The following is a 21,255-nucleotide window of genomic DNA, read 5'->3' as shown; positions in this document are numbered from 1 at the left end:
TCGGCATTTGATAGATTCACTTTACTCCTCATATATATGCAAAATCCTATTAAGATCGGACCACTATATCATACAGCTGCCATGGGAACGATCGGTCGAAAATTAAGTTTATGTATAAAAAAACATTTTGTTTTTCAAGATATCTTGACCACACTCGCCATTTATTAGTTTTACTATGCTCCTCATATATATGCAAAATCCTATTAAGATCGGACCAATATATCATATAGCTGCCATAGGAACGACCAGTCGAAAATCCGGTTTTTGTATGAAAAAACATTTTGTTTTTCAAGATATCTTGACCACACTCGGCATTTATTAGTTTTACTATTTTCCTCATATATATGCAAAATCCTCCCTCTGTTGCAGGCAGCACATATGTGAAAACCAGCTGGATCGGACCACTATGCTCCTCATATATATGCAAAATACTAATAAGATCGGACCACTATATCACATAGCTGCCATAGGAACGATCGGTCGCATATTAAGTTTTTGTATGAAAAAACATTTTGTTTTTCAAGATATCATGACCAAACTCGGCTTTTATTAGTTTTACTATGCTCCTCATATATATGCAATATACTAATGAGATCGGACCACTATATCACATAGCTGCCATAGGAACGACCAGTCGATAATCCGGTTTTTGTATGAAAAAACATTTTGTTTTTCAAGATATCTTGACCACACTCGGCATTTATTAGTTTTGCTATGCTCCTCATATATATGCAAAATCCTATTAAGATCGGACCAATATATCAAATAGCTGCCATAGGAACGACCAGTCGAAAATCCGGTTTTTGTATGAAAAAACATTTTGTTTTTCAAGATATCTTGACCACACTCGGCATTTATTAGTTTTACTATTTTCCTCATATATATGCAAAATCCTCCCTCTGTTGCAGGCAGCACATATGTGAAAACCGGCTGGATCGGACCACTATGCTCCTCATATATATGCAAAATACTAATAAGATCGGACCACTATATCACATAGCTGCCATAGGAACGATCGGTCGCATACTTTTATTAGTTTTACTATGCTCCTCATATATATGCAATATACTAATGAGATCGGACCACTATATCACATAGCTGCCATAGGAACGACCAGTCGATAATCCGGTTTTTGTATGAAAAAACATTTTGTTTTTCAAGATATCTTGACCGCACTCGGCATTTATTAGTTTTACTATTTTCCTCATATATATGCAAAATCCTCCCTCTGTTGCACGCAGCACATATGTGAAAACCAGCTGGATCGGACCACTATGCTCCTCATATATATGCAAAATACTAATAAGATCGGACCACTATATCACATAGCTGCCATAGGAACGACCGGTCGAAAATTCAATTTTTGTATGAAAAAACATTTTGTTTTTCAAGATATCTTGACCACACTCGGCATTTATTAGTTTTACTATGCTCCTCATATATATGCTAAATCCTCTTTCTGTTGCACGCAGCACATATGTGAAAACCAGCTGGATCGGACCACTATGCTCCTCATATATATGCAAAATACTAATAAGATCGGACCACTATATCACATAGCTGCCATAGGAACGACCGGTCGAAAATTCAGTTTTTGTATGAAAAAACATTTTGCTTTTCAAGATATCTTGACCACACTCGGCATTTATTAGTTTTACTATGCTCCTCATATATATGCTAAATCCTCTTTTTGTTGCACGCAGCACATATGTGAAAACCAGCTGGATCGGACCACTATATCATATAGCTGCAATAGGAACGATCGGTCGAAAATTAAGTTTTTGAATGAAAAAACATTTTGTTTTTCAAGATATCTAGACCACACTCGGCATTTATTAGTTAACTATGCTCCTCATATATATGCAAAATCCTATTAAGATCGGACCAATATATCATATAGCTGCCATAGGAATGATCGGTCGAAAATTAAGTTTCTGTACGAAAAACATTTTGTTCTTCAAGATATCTTCACCAAACTCGGCTTTTACTAGTTTTACTATGCTCCTCATATATATGCAATATACTAATGAGATCGGACCACTATATCACATAGCTGCCATAGGAACGACCGGTCGAAAATCCGGTTTTTGTATGAAAAAACATTTTGTTTTTTAAGATATCTTGACCACACTCGGCATTTATTAGTTTACTATGCTCTTCATATATATGCAAAATCCTATTAAGATAGGACCACTATATCATATAGCTGCCATAGGAACGATCGGTCGAAAATTAAGTTTTTGTATGAAAAAACATTTTGTTTTCCAAGATATCTTGACCAAACTCGGCATTTATTAGTTTTACTATTTTCCTCATATATATGCAAAATCCTCCCTCTGTTGCACGCAGCACATATGTGAAAACCAGCTGGATCGGACCACTATGCTCCTCATATATATGCAAAATACTAATAAGATCGGACCACTATATCACATAGCTGCCATAGGAACGACCGGTCGAAAATTCAGTTTTTGTATGAAAAAACATTTTGCTTTTCAAGATATCTTGACCACACTCGGCATTTATTAGTTTTACTATGCTCCTCATATATATGCTAAATCCTCTTTCTGTTGCACGCAGCACATATGTGAAAGCCAGCTGGATCGGACCACTATATCATATAGCTGCAATAGGAACGATCGGTCGAAAATTAAGTTTTTGAATGAAAAAACATTTTGTTTTTCAAGATATCTTGACCACACTCGGCATTTATTAGTTAACTATGCTCCTCATATATATGCAAAATCCTATAAAGATCGGACCAATATATCATATAGCTGCCGTAGGAATGATCGTTCGAAAATTAAGTTTCTGTACGAGAAACATTTTGTTCTTCAAGATATCTTCACCAAACTCGGCTTTTACTAGTTTTACTATGCTCCTCATATATATGCAATATACTAATGAGATCGGACCACTATATCACATAGCTGCCATAGGAACGACCGGTCGAAAATCCGGTTTTTGTATGATAAAACATTTTGTTTTTCAAGATATCTTGACCACACTCGGCATTTATTAGTTTACTATGCTCTTCATATATATGCAAAATCCTATTAAGATAGGACCACTATATCATATAGCTGCCATAGGAACGATCGGTCGCATATTAAGTTTTTGTATGAAAAAGCATTTTGTTTATCAAGATATCTTGACCAAACTCGGCATTTGATAGATTCACTTTACTCCTCATAGATATGCAAAATCCTATTAAGATCGGATCTATTAAGATCATAAAGCTGCCATGGGAACGATCGGTCGAAAATTAAGTTTCTGTACGAAAAACATTTTGTTTTTCAAGATATCTTGACCAAACTTGGCTTTTACTAGTTTTACTATGCTCCTCATATATATGCAATATACTAATGACATCGGACCACTATATCACATAGCTGCCATAGGAACGACCGGTCGAAAATCCGGTTTTTGTATGAAAAAACATTTTGTTTTTCAAGATATCTTGACCACACTCGGCATTTATTAGTTAACTATGCTCCTCATATATATGCAAAATCCTAAAAAGATCGGACCAATATATCATATAGCTGCCATAGGAATGATCGGTCGAAAATTAAGTTTCTGTACGAAAAACATTTTGTTCTTCAAGATATCTTCACCAAACTCGGCTTTTACTAACTTTACTATGCTCCTCATATATATGCAATATACTAATGAGATCGGACCACTATATCACATAGCTGCCATAGGAACGACCGGTCGAAAATCCGGTTTTTATATGAAAAAACATTTTGTTTTTCAAGATATCTTGACCACACTCGGCATTTATTAGTTTACTATGCTCTTCATATATATGCAAAATCCTATTAAGATAAGACCACTATATCATATAGCTGCCATAGGAACGATCGGTCGAAAATTAAGTTTTTGTATGAAAAAACATTTTGTTTTTCAAGATATCTTGACCAAACTCGGCATTTATTAGTTTTACTATTTTCCTCATATATATGCAAAATCCTCCCTCTGTTGCACGCAGCACATATGTGAAAACCAGCTGGATCGGACCACTATGCTCCTCATATATATGCAAAATCCTATTAAGATCGGACCAATATATCATATAGCTGCCATAGGAATGATCGGTCGAAAATTAAGTTTCTGTACGAAAAACATTTTGTTCTTCAAGATATCTTCACCAAACTCGGCTTTTACTAGTTTTACTATGCTCCTCATATATATGCAATATACTAATGAGATCGGACCACTATATCACATAGCTGCCATAGGAACGACCGGTCGAAAATCCGGTTTTTGTATGAAAAAACATTTTGGTTTTTAAGATATCTTGACCACACTCGGCATTTATTAGTTTACTATGCTCTTCATATATATGCAAAATCCTATTAAGATAGGACCACTATATCATATAGCTGCCATAGGAACGATCGGTCGAAAATTAAGTTTTTGTATGAAAAAACATTTTGTTTTCCAAGATATCTTGACCAAACTCGGCATTTATTAGTTTTACTATTTTCCTCATATATATGCAAAATCCTCCCTCTGTTGCACGCAGCACATATGTGAAAACCAGCTGGATCGGACCACTATGCTCCTCATATATATGCAAAATACTAATAAGATCGGACCACTATATCACATAGCTGCCATAGGAACGACCGGTCGAAAAGTCAGTTTTTGTATGAAAAAACATTTTGTTTTTCAAGATATCTTGACCACACTCGGCATTTATTAGTTTTACTATGCTCCTCATATATATGCTAAATCCTCTTTCTGTTGCACGCAGCACATATGTGAAAACCAGCTGGATCGGACCACTATGCTCCTCATATATATGCAAAATACTAATAAGATCGGACCACTATATCACATAGCTGCCATAGGAACGACCGGTCGAAAATTCAGTTTTTGTATGAAAAAACATTTTGCTTTTCAAGATATCTTGACCACACTCGGCATTTATTAGTTTTACTATGCTCCTCATATATATGCTAAATCCTCTTTCTGTTGTACGCAGCACATATGTGAAAACCAGCTGGATCGGACCACTATGCTCCTCATATATATGCAAAATACTAATAAGATCGGACCACTATATCACATAGCTGCCATAGGAACGACCGGTCGAAAATTCAGTTTTTGTATGAAAAAACATTTTGTTTTTCAAGATATCTTGACCACACTCGGCATTTATTAGTTTTACTATGCTCCTCATATATATGCTAAATCCTCTTTCTGTTGCACGCAGCACATATGTGAAAACCAGCTGGATCGGACCACTATGCTCCTCATATATATGCAAAATACTAATAAGATCGGACCACTATATCACATAGCTGCCATAGGAACGACCGGTCGAAAATTAAGTTTTTGAATGAAAAAACATTTTGTTTTTCAAGATATCTTGACCACACTCGGCATTTATTAGTTAACTATGCTCCTCATATATATGCAAAATCCTATTAAGATCGGACCAATATATCATATAGCTGCCATAGGAATGATAGGTCGAAAATTAAGTTTCTGTACGAAAAACATTTTGTTCTTCAAGAGATCTTCACCAAACTCGGCTTTTACTAGTTTTACTATGCTCCTCATATATATGCAATATACTAATGAGATCGGACCACTATATCACATAGCTGCCATAGGAACGACCGGTCGAAAATCCGGTTTTTGTATGAAAAAACATTTTGTTTTTCAAGATATCTTGACCACACTCGGCATTTATTAGTTTACTATGCTCTTCATATATATGCAAAATCCTATTAAGATAGGACCACTATATCATATAGCTGCCATAGGAACGATCGGTCGCATATTAAGTTTTTGTATGAAAAAGCATTTTGTTTATCAAGATATCTTGACCAAACTCGGCATTTGATAGATTCACTTTACTCCTCATAGATATGCAAAATCCTATTAAGATCGGATCTATTAAGATCATAAAGCTGCCATGGGAACGATCGGTCGAAAATTAAGTTTCTGTACGAAAAACATTTTGTTTTTCAAGATATCTTGACCAAACTTGGCTTTTACTAGTTTTACTATGCTCCTCATATATATGCAATATACTAATGAGATCGGACCACTATATCACATAGCTGCCATAGGAACGACCGGTCGAAAATCCGGTTTTTGTATGAAAAAACATTTTGTTTTTCAAGATATCTTGACCACACTCGGCATTTATTAGTTAACTATGCTCCTCATATATATGCAAAATCCTATAAAGATCGGACCAATATATCATATAGCTGCCATAGGAATGATCGGTCGAAAATTAAGTTTCTGTACGAAAAACATTTTGTTCTTCAAGATATCTTCACCAAACTCGGCTTTTACTAACTTTACTATGCTCCTCATATATATGCAATATACTAATGAGATCGGACCACTATATCACATAGCTGCCATAGGAACGACCGGTCGAAAATCCGGTTTTTATATGAAAAAACATTTTGTTTTTCAAGATATCTTGACCACACTCGGCATTTATTAGTTTACTATGCTCTTCATATATATGCAAAATCCTATTAAGATAGGACCACTATATCATATAGCTGCCATAGGAACGATCGGTCGAAAATTAAGTTTTTGTATGAAAAAACATTTTGTTTTTCACGATATCTTGACCAAACTCGGCATTTATTAGTTTTACTATTTTCCTCATATATATGCAAAATCCTCCCTCTGTTGCACGCAGCACATATGTGAAAACCAGCTGGATCGGACCACTATGCTCCTCATATATATGCAAAATACTAATAAGATCGGACCACTATATCACATAGCTGCCATAGGAACGACCGGTCGAAAATTCAGTTTTTGTATGAAAAAACATTTTGTTTTTCAAGATATCTTGACCACACTCGGCATTTATTAGTTTTACTATGCTCCTCATATATATGCTAAATCCTCTTTCTGTTGCACGCAGCACATATGTGAAAACCAGCTGGATCGGACCACTATATCATATAGCTGCAATAGGAACGATCGGTCGAAAATTAAGTTATTGAATGAAAAAACATTTTGTTTTGCAAGATATCTTGACCACACTCGGCATTTATTAGTTAACTATGCTCCTCATATATATGCAAAATCCTATAAAGATCGGACCAATATATCACATAGCTGCCATAGGAATGATCGGTCGAAAATTAAGTTTCTGTACGAAAAACATTTTGTTCTTCAAGATATCTTCACCAAACTCGGCTTTTACTAGTTTTACTATGCTCCTCATATATATGCAATATACTAATGAGATCGGACCACTATATCACATAGCTGCCATAGGAACGACCGGTCGAAAATCCGGTTTTTGTATGAAAAAACATTTTGTTTTTCAAGATATCTTGACCACACTCGGCATTTATTAGTTTACTATGCTCTTCATATATATGCAAAATCCTATTAAGATAGGACCACTATATCATATAGCTGCCATAGAAACGATCGGTCGAAAATTAAGTTTTTGTATGAAAAAACATTTTGTTTTTCAAGATATCTTGACCAAACTCGGCATTTATTAGTTTTACTGTTTTCCTCATATATATGCGAAATCCTCCCTCTGTTGCACGCAGCACATATGTGAAAACCAGCTGGATCGGACCACTATGCTCCTCATATATATGCAAAATACTAATAAGATCGGACCACTATATCACATAGCTGTCATAGGAACGACCGGTCGAAAATTCAGTTTTTGTATGAAAACACATTTTGTTTTTCAAGATATCTTGACCACACTCGGCATTTATTAGTTTTACTATGCTCCTCATATATATGCTAAATCCTCTTTCTGTTGCACGCAGCACATATGTGAAAACCAGCTGGATCGGACCACTATATCATAAAGCCGCAATAGGAACGATCGGTCGAAAATTAAGTTTTTGAATGAAAAAACATTTTGTTTTTCAAGATATCTTGACCACACTCGGCATTTATTAGTTAACTATGCTCCTCATATATATGCAAAATCCTATTAAGATCGGACCAATATATCATATAGCTGCCATAGGAATGATAGGTCGAAAATTAAGTTTCTGTACGAAAAACATTTTGTTCTTCAATAGATCTTCACCAAACTCGGCTTTTACTAGTTTTACTATGCTCCTCATATATATGCAATATACTAATGAGATCGGACCACTATATCACATAGCTGCCATAGGAACGACCGGTCGAAAATCCGGTTTTTGTATGAAAAAACATTTTGTTTTTCAAGATATCTTGACCACACTCGGCATTTATTAGTTTACTATGCTCTTCATATATATGCAAAATCCTATTAAGATAGGACCACTATATCATATAGCTGCCATAGGAACGATCGGTCGCATATTAAGTTTTTGTATGAAAAAACATTTTGTTTATCAAGATATCTTGACCAAACTCGGCATTTGATAGATTCACTTTACTCCTCATAGATAAGCAAAATCCTATTAAGATCGGATCTATTAAGATCATAAAGCTGCCATGGGAACGATCGGTCGAAAATTAAGTTTCTGTACGAAAAACATTTTGTTTTTCAAGATATCTTGTCCAAACTTGGCTTTTACTAGTTTTACTATGCTCCTCATATATATGCAATATACTAATGACATCGGACCACTATATCACATAGCTGCCATAGGAACGACCGGTCAAAAATCCGGTTTTTGTATGAAAAAACATTTTGTTTTTCAAGATATCTTGACCACACTCGGCATTTATTAGTTAACTATGCTCCTCATATATATGCAAAATCCTATTAAGATCGGAACAATATATCATATAGCTGCCATAGGAATGATCGGTCGAAAATTAAGTTTCTGTACGAAAAACATTTTGTTTTTCAAGATATCTTGACCAAACTTGGCTTTTACTAGTTTTACTATGCTCCTCATATATATGCAATATACTAATGAGATCGGACCACTATATCACATAGCTGCCATAGGAACGACCGGTCGAAATTCCGGTTTTTGTATGAAAAAACATTTTGTTTTTCAAGATATCTTGACCACACTCGGCATTTATTAGTTTTACAATTTTTCTCTTATATTTGCAAAAGCCTCTCTCTGTTGCAAGCAGCACATATATGAAAACCAGCTGGATCGGATCACTATATCATAAAGCTGCCATGGGAACATTTTGTTTTTTAAGATATCTTGACCACACTCGGCATTTATTAGTTAACTATGCTCCTCATATATATGCAAAATCCTATTAAGATCGGACCAATATATCTTATAGCTGCCATAGGAATGATAAGTCGAAAATTAAGTTTCTGTACGAAAAACATTTTGTTCTTCAAGATATCTTCACCAAACTCTGCTTTTACTAGTTTTACTATGCTCCTCATATATATGCAATATACTAATGAGATCGGACCACTATATCACATAGCTGCCATAGGAACGACCGGTCGAAAATCCGGTTTTTGTATGAAAAAACATTTTATTTTTCAAGATATCTTGACCACACTCGGCATTTATTAGTTTACTATGCTCTTCATATATATGCAAAATCCTATAAAGATAGGACCACTATATCATATAGCTGCCATAGGAACGATCGGTCGAAAATTAAGTTTCTGTATGAAAAACATTTTGCTTATCAAGATATCTTGACCAAACTCGGCGTTTATTAGTTTTACTTTACTTCTCATATATATGCGAAATCCTATTAAGATCGGACCACTATATCATATAGCTGCCATATGAACGATCGGTCGCATATAAAGTTTTTGTTAATCAAGATATCTTGACCAAACTCGGCATTTGATAGTTTCCCTTTACTCCTCATATATACGCAAAGTCCTATAAGGATCGGACAACTATATCATAAAGCTGCCACAGGAACGATCGGTCGAAAATTAAGTTTTTAAATGAAAAAACATTTTGTTTTTCAAGATATCTTGAGCACACTCGGCATTTATTAGTTAACTATGCTCCTCATATATATGCAAAATCCTATTTAGATCGGACCAATATATCATATAGCTGCCATAGGAATGATAGGTCGAAAATTAAGTTTCTGTACGAAAAACATTTTGTTCTTCAAGATATCTTCACCAAACTCGGCTTTTACTAGTTTTACTATGCTCCTCATATATATGCAATATACTAATGAGATCGGACCACTATATCACATAGCTGCCATAGGAACGACCGGTCGTAAATCCGGTTTTTGTATGAAAAAACATTTTGTTTTTCAAGATATCTTGACCACACTCGGCATTTATTAGTTTACTATGCTCTTCATATATATGCAAAATCCTATTAAGATAGGACCACTATATCATATAGCTGCCATAGGAACGATCGGTCGAAAATTAAGTTTCTGTATGAAAAACATTTTGTTTATCAAGATATCTTGACCAAACTCGGCGTTTATTAGTTTTACTTTACTTCTCATATATATGCGAAATCCTATTAAGATCGGACCACTATATCATATAGCTGCCATAGGAACGATCGGTCGCATATTAAGTTTTTGTTAATCAAGATATCTTGACCAAACTTGGCATTTAATAGTTTCCCTTTACTCCTCATATATACGCAAAGTCCTATAAGGATCGGTCAACTATATCATAAAGCTGCCATAGGAACGATCGGTCGAAAATTAAGTTTTTGTATGAAAAAACATTTTGTTTTTTAAGATATCTTGACCACACTCGGCATTTATTAGTTTTACTATGCTTCTCATATACATGCAAAATCCTATTAAGATCGGACCAATATATCATATAGCTGCCATAGAAACGATCGGTCGAAAATTAAGTTTCTGTATGATTAACATTTTGTTTTTTAAGATATCAGAGGGTATTATAATTTTGAGTGAAATGAGTAACGCATAGAAGGAGACATGTCCGACCCCATAAAGTATATATATTCTTGATCAGCATCAACAGCCGAGTCGATAGAGCCATGTCCGTCTGTCCGTCTGTCTGTTTCTAAGCGAACTAGTCTCTCAGTTTTAAAGCTATTTCAATAAAATTTGACAGAAAACCAGCTGGATCGGACCACTATATCATAAAGCTGCAATAGGAACGATCGGTCGAAAATTAAGTTTTTGTAGGAACGATCGGTCGAAAATTAAGTTTTTGTATGAAAAAACATTTTGTTTATCAAGATATCTTGACCAATCTCGGCATTTATTAGTTTTACTTTACTCCTCATATATATGCAAAATCCTAAAAAGATCGGAACACTATATCATATAGCTGGCATAGAAACGATCGGTCGCATATTAAGTTTTTGTATGAAAAAACATTTTGTTTATCAAGATATCTTGACCAAGCTCGGTATTTAATAGTTTCACTTTACTCCTCATATATATGCAAAATCCTATAAGGAGCGGACAACTATATCATAAATCTGCCATAGGAACGATCGGTCGAAAATTAAGTTTTTGTATGAAAAAACATTTTGTTTTTTATGATATCTTGACCACACTCGGCATTTATTAGTTTACTATGCTCCTCATATATATGCAAAATCCTATTAAGATCGGACCACTATATCTTATAGCTGCCATGGGAACGATCGGTCAAAAATTAAGTTTTTGTATGAAAAAACATTTTGTTTATCAAGATATCTTGACCATACTCGGCATTTATTTGTTTTACTTTACTCCTCATATATATGCGAAATCCGATTAAGATCGGACCACAATCTCATATAGCTGCCATAGGAACGATCGGTCGCATATTAAGTTTTTGTATGAAAAACCATTTTGTTCTTCAAGATATCTTGACCAAACTCGGCATTTATTAGTTTTACTTTACTCCTCATATATATGCAAAATCCTAATAAGATCGGACCATGTCACATAGCTGCCATAGGAACGATCGGTCGCATATTAAGTTTTTGTATGAAAAAACATTTTGTTTATCAAGATATCTTGACCAAGCTCGGTATTTAATAGTTTCACTTTACTCCTCATATATATGCAAAATCCAATTAAGATCGGACAAATATATCAAAAAGCTGCCATAGGAACGATCGGTCGTAAATTAAGTTTTTGTATGAAAAAACATTTTGTTTATCAAGATATCTTGACCACACTCGGCATTTGTTAGTTTTACTATGCTCTTCATATAAATGCAAAATCCTTTTTAGATCGGACCACTATATCATATAGCTGCCATAGGAAATATCGGTCGAAAATTAAGTTGTTGTATGAGAAAACATTTTGTTTTTGAAGATATATTGACCAAACTCTTCATTTTTTAGTTTTACTATGCTCTTCATATAAATGCAAAATCCTGTTAAGATCGGTACACTATATCATATAGCTGCCATAGGAACGATCGGTCGAAATCTAAGTTTTTGATTAAAAACATGTTTTGTTTATCAAGATTTCTTGACCAAACTCGGCATTATATATTTTCCCTGTTGAGTTTTAGATACGGGCAAGGCACTATAAGCATTACGAAAAGGTTGGGCCAGCAAGGGTATTAGATCTTCGGCGTACCGAAGATTGCCTTTCTTTCTCGTTTTGTTATACCCTTGCAGAGGGTATTATAATTTTGAGTGAAATGAGTAACGCATAGAAGGAGACATATCCGACCCCATAAAGTATATATATTCTTGATCAGCATGAACAGCCGATTCTTTAGAGCCATGTCCGTCTGTCCGTCTGTCTGTTTCTAAGCGAACTTGTCTCTCAGTTTTAAAGCTATTTCAATAAAATTTGACAGAAGTCCCTCTTTCTGTTGCTTGCAGCACATATGTGAAAACCAGCTGGATCGGACCACTATATCATAAAGCTACCATAGGAACGATCGGTCGAAAATTAAGTTTTTGTATGAAAAAACATTTTGTTTATCAAGATATCTTGACCACACTCGGCATTTGATAGTTTCACTTTACTCCTCATATATATGCAAAATCCTATAAGGAGCGGACAACTATATCATAAATCTGCCATAGGAACGATCGGTCGAAAATTAAGTTTTTGTATGAAAAAACATTTTGTTTTTTATGATATCTTGACCACACTCGGCATTTATTAGTTTACTATGCTCCTCATATATATTCAAAGTCCTATTAAGATCGGACCACTATATCTTATAGCTGCCATGGGAACGATCGGTCAAAAATTAAGTTCTTGTATGAAAAAACATTTTGTTTATCAAGATATCTTGACCATACTCGGCATTTATTTGTTTTACTTTACTCCTCATATATATGCGAAATCCGATTAAGATCGGACCACAATCTCATATAGCTACCATAGGAACGATCGGTCGCATATTAAGTTTTTGTATGAAAAACCAATTTGTTCTTCAAGATATCTTGACCAAATTCGGCATCTATTAGTTTTACTCTACTCCCCATGTATATGCGAAATCCGAAAAAGATCGGAACACTATATCATATAGCTGGCATAGGAACGATCGGTCGCATGTTAAGTTTTTGTATGAAAAAACATTTTGTTCATCAAGATCTCTTGACCAAGCTCGGCATTTATTAGTTTTACTATGCTCCTCATATATATGCTAAATTCTATTAAGATCGGACCACTATATCATATAGCTGCTTTAGGAAATACCGATCGAAAATTAAATTGTTGTATGATAAAACATTTTGTTCTTCAAAATATCTTGACCAAACTCGGCATTTATTAGTTTTACTTTACTCCTCATATATATGCAAAATCCTAATAAGATCGGACCATGTCACATAGCTGCCATAGGAACGATCGGTCGCATATTAAGTTTTTGTATGAAAAAAAAATTTGTTTTTCACGATATCTTGACCAAATTCGGCATCTATTAGTTTTACTCTACTCCCCATGTATATGCGAAATCCGAAAAAGATCGGAACACTATATCATATAGCTGGCATAGGAACGATCGGTCGCATATTAAGTTTTTGTATGAAAAACCATTTTGTTCTTCAAGATATCTTGACCAAACTCGGCATTTATTAGTTTTACTTTACTCCTCATATATATGCAAAATCCTAATAAGATCGGACCATGTCACATAGCTGCCATAGGAACGATCGGTCGCATATTAAGTTTTTGTATGAAAAAACATTTTGTTTATCAAGATATCTTGACCAAGCTCGGTATTTAATAGTTTCACTTTACTCCTCATATATATGCAAAATCCAATTAAGATCGGACAAATATATCAAAAAGCTGCCATAGGAACGATCGGTCGTAAATTAAGTTTTTGTATGAAAAAACATTTTGTTTATCAAGATATCTTGACCACACTCGGCATTTGTTAGTTTTACTATGCTCTTCATATAAATGCAAAATCCTTTTTAGATCGGACCACTATATCATATAGCTGCCATAGGAAATATCGGTCGAAAATTAAGTTGTTGTATGAGAAAACATTTTGTTTTTGAAGATATATTGACCAAACTCGTCATTTTTTAGTTTTACTATGCTCTTCATATAAATGCAAAATCCTGTTAAGATCGGTACACTATATCATATAGCTGCCATAGGAACGATCGGTCGAAATCTAAGTTTTTGATTAAAAACATGTTTTGTTTATCAAGATTTCTTGACCAAACTCGGCATTATATATTTTCCCTGTTGAGTTTTAGATACGGGCAAGGCACTATAAGCATTACGAAAAGGTTGGGCCAGCAAGGGTATTAGATCTTCGGCGTACCGAAGATTGCCTTTCTTTCTCGTTTTGTTATACCCTTGCAGAGGGTATTATAATTTTGAGTGAAATGAGTAACGCATAGAAGGAGACATATCCGACCCCATAAAGTATATATATTCTTGATCAGCATGAACAGCCGATTCTTTAGAGCCATGTCCGTCTGTCCGTCTGTCTGTTTCTAAGCGAACTTGTCTCTCAGTTTTAAAGCTATTTCAATAAAATTTGACAGAAGTCCCTCTTTCTGTTGCTTGCAGCACATATGTGAAAACCAGCTGGATCGGACCACTATATCATAAAGCTACCATAGGAACGATCGGTCGAAAATTAAGTTTTTGTATGAAAAAACATTTTGTTTATCAAGATATCTTGACCACACTCGGCATTTGATAGTTTCACTTTACTCCTCATATATATGCAAAATCCTATAAGGAGCGGACAACTATATCATAAATCTGCCATAGGAACGATCGGTCGAAAATTAAGTTTTTGTATGAAAAAACATTTTGTTTTTTATGATATCTTGACCACACTCGGCATTTATTAGTTTACTATGCTCCTCATATATATTCAAAGTCCTATTAAGATCGGACCACTATATCTTATAGCTGCCATGGGAACGATCGGTCAAAAATTAAGTTCTTGTATGAAAAAACATTTTGTTTATCAAGATATCTTGACCATACTCGGCATTTATTTGTTTTACTTTACTCCTCATATATATGCGAAATCCGATTAAGATCGGACCACAATCTCATATAGCTACCATAGGAACGATCGGTCGCATATTAAGTTTTTGTATGAAAAACCAATTTGTTCTTCAAGATATCTTGACCAAATTCGGCATCTATTAGTTTTACTCTACTCCCCATGTATATGCGAAATCCGAAAAAGATCGGAACACTATATCATATAGCTGGCATAGGAACGATCGGTCGCATGTTAAGTTTTTGTATGAAAAAACATTTTGTTCATCAAGATCTCTTGACCAAGCTCGGCATTTATTAGTTTTACTATGCTCCTCATATATATGCTAAATTCTATTAAGATCGGACCACTATATCATATAGCTGCTTTAGGAAATACCGATCGAAAATTAAATTGTTGTATGATAAAACATTTTGTTCTTCAAAATATCTTGACCAAACTCGGCATTTATTAGTTTTACTTTACTCCTCATATATATGCAAAATCCTAATAAGATCGGACCATGTCACATAGCTGCCATAGGAACGATCGGTCGCATATTAAGTTTTTGTATGAAAAAAAAATTTGTTTTTCACGATATCTTGACCAAATTCGGCATCTATTAGTTTTACTCTACTCCCCATGTATATGCGAAATCCGAAAAAGATCGGAACACTATATCATATAGCTGGCATAGGAACGATCGGTCGCATGTTAAGTTTTTGTATGAAAAAACATTTGGTTCATCAAGATATCTTGACCAAGCTCGGCATTTATTAGTTTTACTATGCTCCTCATATATATGCTAAATTCTATTAAGATCGGACCACTATATCATATAGCTGCTTTAGGAAATATCGATCGAAAATTAAATTGTTGTATGATAAAACATTTTGTTTTTGAAGATATATTGACCAAACTCGTCATTTTTTAGTTTTACTATGCTCTTCATATAAATGCAAAATCCTGTTAAGATCGGTACACTATATCATATAGCTGCCATAGGAACGATCGGTCAAAATCTAGGTTTTTGACTAAAAACATGTTTTATTTATCAAGATATCTTGACCAAACTCGGCATTAACTATTTTCCCTGTGCTTTTTAGATACGGGCAAGGCACTATAAGCATTACGAAAAGGTTGGCCCAGCAAGGGTATTAGATCTTCGGCGTGCCGAAGATTGCCTTTCTTTCTCGTTTTTTTTATAATCTTGCAGAGGCTATTATAATTTTGAGTGAAATGAATAACGTATAGAAGGAGACAAGGGTATTATATTCTTGATCAGCATAAACAGCCGAGTCGATAGAGCCATGTCCGTCTCTCCGTCTGTCTGTTTCTAAGCGAACTAGTCTCTCAGTTTTAAAGCTATCTTAATGAAATTTGGCAGAAGTTCCTCTTTCTGTTGCACGCAGCACACATGTGAAAACCAGCTGGATCGGACCACTATATCATAAAGCTGCCATAGGAACGATCGGTCGAAAATTAAGTTTTTGTATGAAAAAGCATTTTGTTTATCAAGATATCTTGACCAAACTCGGCATTTGATAGTTTAACGTTACTTCTCATATATATGCAAAATCCTATAAGGATCGGACCACTATATCATAAAGCTGCCATAGGAACGATCGGTTGAAAATTAAGTTTTTGTATGAAAAACCATTTTGTTTTTTAAGATATCTTGACCACACTCGGCATTTATTAGTTTTACTATGCTCCTCATACATATGCTAAATCCTATTAAGATCGGACCACTATATCTTATAGCTGCCATGGGAACGATCGGTCGAAAATTAAGTTTTTGTATGAAAAAACATTTTGTTTATCTTGACCATACTCGGCATTTATTAGTTTTACTTTACTCCTCATATATATGCGAAATCCGATTAAGATCGGACCACTATATCATATAGCTGCCATAGGAACGATCGGTCGCATATAAAGTTTTTGTATGAAAAATCATTTTGTTCTTCAAGATATCTTGACCAAACTCGGCATTTATTAGTTTTACTTTACTCCTCATATATATGCAAAATCCTAATAAGATCGGACCACTATGTCCCATAGCTGCCATAGGAACGATCGGTCGAAACTTAAGTTTTTGTATGAAAAAACATTTTGTGTTTCAAGGTATCTTGACCAAATTCGGCATCTATTAGTTTTACTTTACTCCCCATATATATGCGAAATCCGATTAAGATCGGAACACTATATCATATAGCTGGCATAGGAACGATCGGTCGCATATTAAGTTTTTGTATGTAAAAACATTTTGTTTATCAAGATATCTTGACCAAGCTCGGCATTTAATAGTTTCACTTTAGTCCTCATATATATGCAAAATCCTATTAAGATCGGACAACTATATCATAAAGCTGCCATAGGAACAATCGGTCGAAAATTAAGTTTTTGTATGACAAAATATTTTGTTTATCAAGATATCTTGACCAAACTCGGCATTTGATAGTTTCACTTTACTCCTCATATATATGCAAAATCCTATAAGGATCGGACAACTATATCATAAAGCTGCCATAGGAACGATCGGTCGAAAATTAAGTGTTTGTATAAAAAAAACATTTTGTTTTTTAAGATATCTTGACCACACTCGGCATTTATTAGTTTTACTATGCTCTTCATATAAATGCTAAATCCTATTAAGATCGGAACACTAAATCATATAGCTGCCATAGGAAATATCGGTCGAAAATTAAATTGTTGTATGATAAAACATTTTGTTTTTGAAGATATATTGACCAAACTCGTCATTTTTTACTTTTACTATTCTCTTCATATAAATGCAAAATCCTGTTAAGATCGGTACACTATATCATATAGCTGCCATAGGAACGATCGGTCGTAATCTGTTTTTGATTAAAAACCTGTTTTATTTATCAAGATATCTTGACCAAACTCGGCATTAACTATTTTCCCTGTACTTTTTAGATACGGGCAAGGCACTATAAGCATTACGAAAAGGTTGGGCCAGCAAGGGTATTAGATCTTCGGCGTGCCGAACATTGCCTTTCTTTCTCGTTTTTTTATACCCTTGCAGAGGGTATTATAATTTTGAGTGAAATGAGTAACGTATAGAAGGAGACATATCCGACCCCATAAAGTATATATGTTCTTGATCAGCATAAACAGCCGAGTCGATAGAGCCATGTCCGTCTCTCCGTCTGTCTGTTTCTCAGCGAACTAGTCTCTCAGTTTTAAAGCTATCTTAATAAAATTTGGCAGAAGTCCCTCTTTCTGTTGCACGCAGCACATATGTGAAAACCAGCTGGATCGGACCAATATATCATAAAGCTGCCATAGGAACGATCGGAGGAAAATTAAGTTTTTGTATAAAAAAACATTTTGTTGATCAAGATATCTTGACCAAACTCGGCATTTGATAGTTTCACTTTACTCCTCATATATATGCAAAATCCTATCGGTCGAAAATTAAGTTTTTGTATGAAAAAACATTTTGTTTATCAAGATATCTTGACCACACTCGGCATTTATTAGTTTTACCATGCTCTTCATATAAATGCAAAATCCATTTTAGATCGGACCACTATATCATATAGCTGCCATAGGAAATATCGGTCGAAAATTAAGATTTTGTATGAGAAAACATTTTGTTTTTGAAGATATATTGACCAAACTCGTCATTTTTTAGTTTTACTATGCTCTTCATATAAATGCAAAATCCTGTTAAGATCGGTACACTTTATCATATAGCTGTCATAGGAACGATCGGTCGAAATCTAAGTTTTTGACTAAAAACATCTTTTGTTTATCAATATATCTTGACCAAACTCGGCATTAACTATTTTCCCTGTGCTTTTTAGATACGGGCAAGGCACTATAAGCATTACGAAAAGGTTGGGTCAGCAAGGGTATTAGATCTTCGACGTGCCGAAGATTGCCTTTCTTTCTCGTTTTGTTATACCCTTGCAGAGGCTATTATAATTTTGAGTGAAATGAGTAACGTATAGAAGGAGACATATCCCACCCCATAAAGTATATATATTCTTGATCAGCATAAACAGCCGAGTAGATAGAGCCATGTCCGTCTCTCCGTCTGTCCGTTTCTAAGCGAACTAGTCTCTCAGTTTTAAAGCTATCTTAATGAAATTTAGCAGAAATTCCTCTTTCTGTTGCACGCAGCACATATGTGAAAACCAGCTGGATCGGACCACTATATCATAAAGCTGCCATAGGAACGATCGGTCGAAAATTAAGTTTTTGTATGAAAAAGCATTTTGTTTATCAAGATATCTTGACCAAACTCGGCATTTGATAGTTTCACGTTACTTCTCATATATATGCAAAATCATATAAGGATCGGACCACTATATCATAAAGCTGCCATAGGAACGATCGGTTGAAAATTAAGTTTTTGTATGAAAAACCATTTTGTTTTTTAAGATATCTTGACCACACTCGGCATTTATTAGTTTTACTATGCTCTTCATATAAATGCTAAATCCTATTAAGATCGGAACACTAAATCATATAGCTGCCATAGGAAATATCGGTCGAAAATTAAATTGTTGTATGATAAAACATTTTGTTTTTGAAGATATATTGACCAAACTCGTCATTTTTTAGTTTTACTATGCTCTTCATATAAATGCAAAATCCTGTTAAGATCGGTACACTTTATCATATAGCTGTCATAGGAACGATCGGTCGAAATCTAAGTTTTTGACTAAAAACATCTTTTGTTTATCAATATATCTTGACCAAACTCGGCATTAACTATTTTCCCTGTGCTTTTTAGATACGGGCAAGGCACTATAAGCATTACGAAAAGGTTGGCCCAGCAAGGGTATTAGATCTTCGGCGTGCCGAAGATAGCCTTTCTTTCTCGTTTTTTTTATAATCTTGCAGAGGCTATTATAATTTTGAGTGAAATGAATAACGTATAGAAGGAGACAAGGGTATTATATTCTTGATCAGCATAAACAGCCGAGTCGATAGAGCCATGTCCGTCTCTCCGTCTGTCTGTTTCTAAGCGAACTAGTCTCTCAGTTTTAAAGCTATCTTAATGAAATTTGGCAGAAGTTCCTCTTTCTGTTGCACGCAGCACACATGTGAAAACCAGCTGGATCGGACCACTATATCATAAAGCTGCCATAGGAACGATCGGTCGAAAATTAAGTTTTTGTATGAAAAAGCATTTTGTTTATCAAGATATCTTGACCAAACTCGGCATTTGATAGTTTAACGTTACTTCTCATATATATGCAAAATCCTATAAGGATCGGACCACTATATCATAAAGCTGCCATAGGAACGATCGGTTGAAAATTAAGTTTTTGTATGAAAAACCATTTTGTTTTTTAAGATATCTTGACCACACTCGGCATTTATTAGTTTTACTATGCTCCTCATACATATGCTAAATCCTATTAAGATCGGACCACTATATCTTATAGCTGCCATGGGAACGATCGGTCGAAAATTAAGTTTTTGTATGAAAAAACATTTTGTTTATCTTGACCATACTCGGCATTTATTAGTTTTACTTTACTCCTCATATATATGCGAAATCCGATTAAGATCGGACCACTATATCATATAGCTGCCATAGGAACGATCGGTCGCATATAAAGTTTTTGTATGAAAAATCATTTTGTTCTTCAAGATATCTTGACCAAACTCGGCATTTATTAGTTTTACTTTACTCCTCATATATATGCAAAATCCTAATAAGATCGGACCACTATGTCCCATAGCTGCCATAGGAACGATCGGTCGAAACTTAAGTTTTTGTATGAAAAAACATTTTGTGTTTCAAGGTATCTTGACCAAATTCGGCATCTATTAGTTTTACTTTACTCCCCATATATATGCGAAATCCGATTAAGATCGGAACACTATATCATATAGCTGGCATAGGAACGATCGGTCGCATATTAAGTTTTTGTATGTAAAAACATTTTGTTTATCAAGATATCTTGACCAAGCTCGGCATTTAATAG

This window comes from Drosophila virilis, unplaced genomic scaffold (assembly GCF_030788295.1).
Source record: "Drosophila virilis strain 15010-1051.87 unplaced genomic scaffold, Dvir_AGI_RSII-ME tig00002238, whole genome shotgun sequence".
Classification (NCBI taxonomy): domain Eukaryota; kingdom Metazoa; phylum Arthropoda; class Insecta; order Diptera; family Drosophilidae; genus Drosophila; species Drosophila virilis.
The sequence above is the reverse complement of the archived record's forward strand: the minus strand, read 5'-3'. Positions refer to the sequence as shown.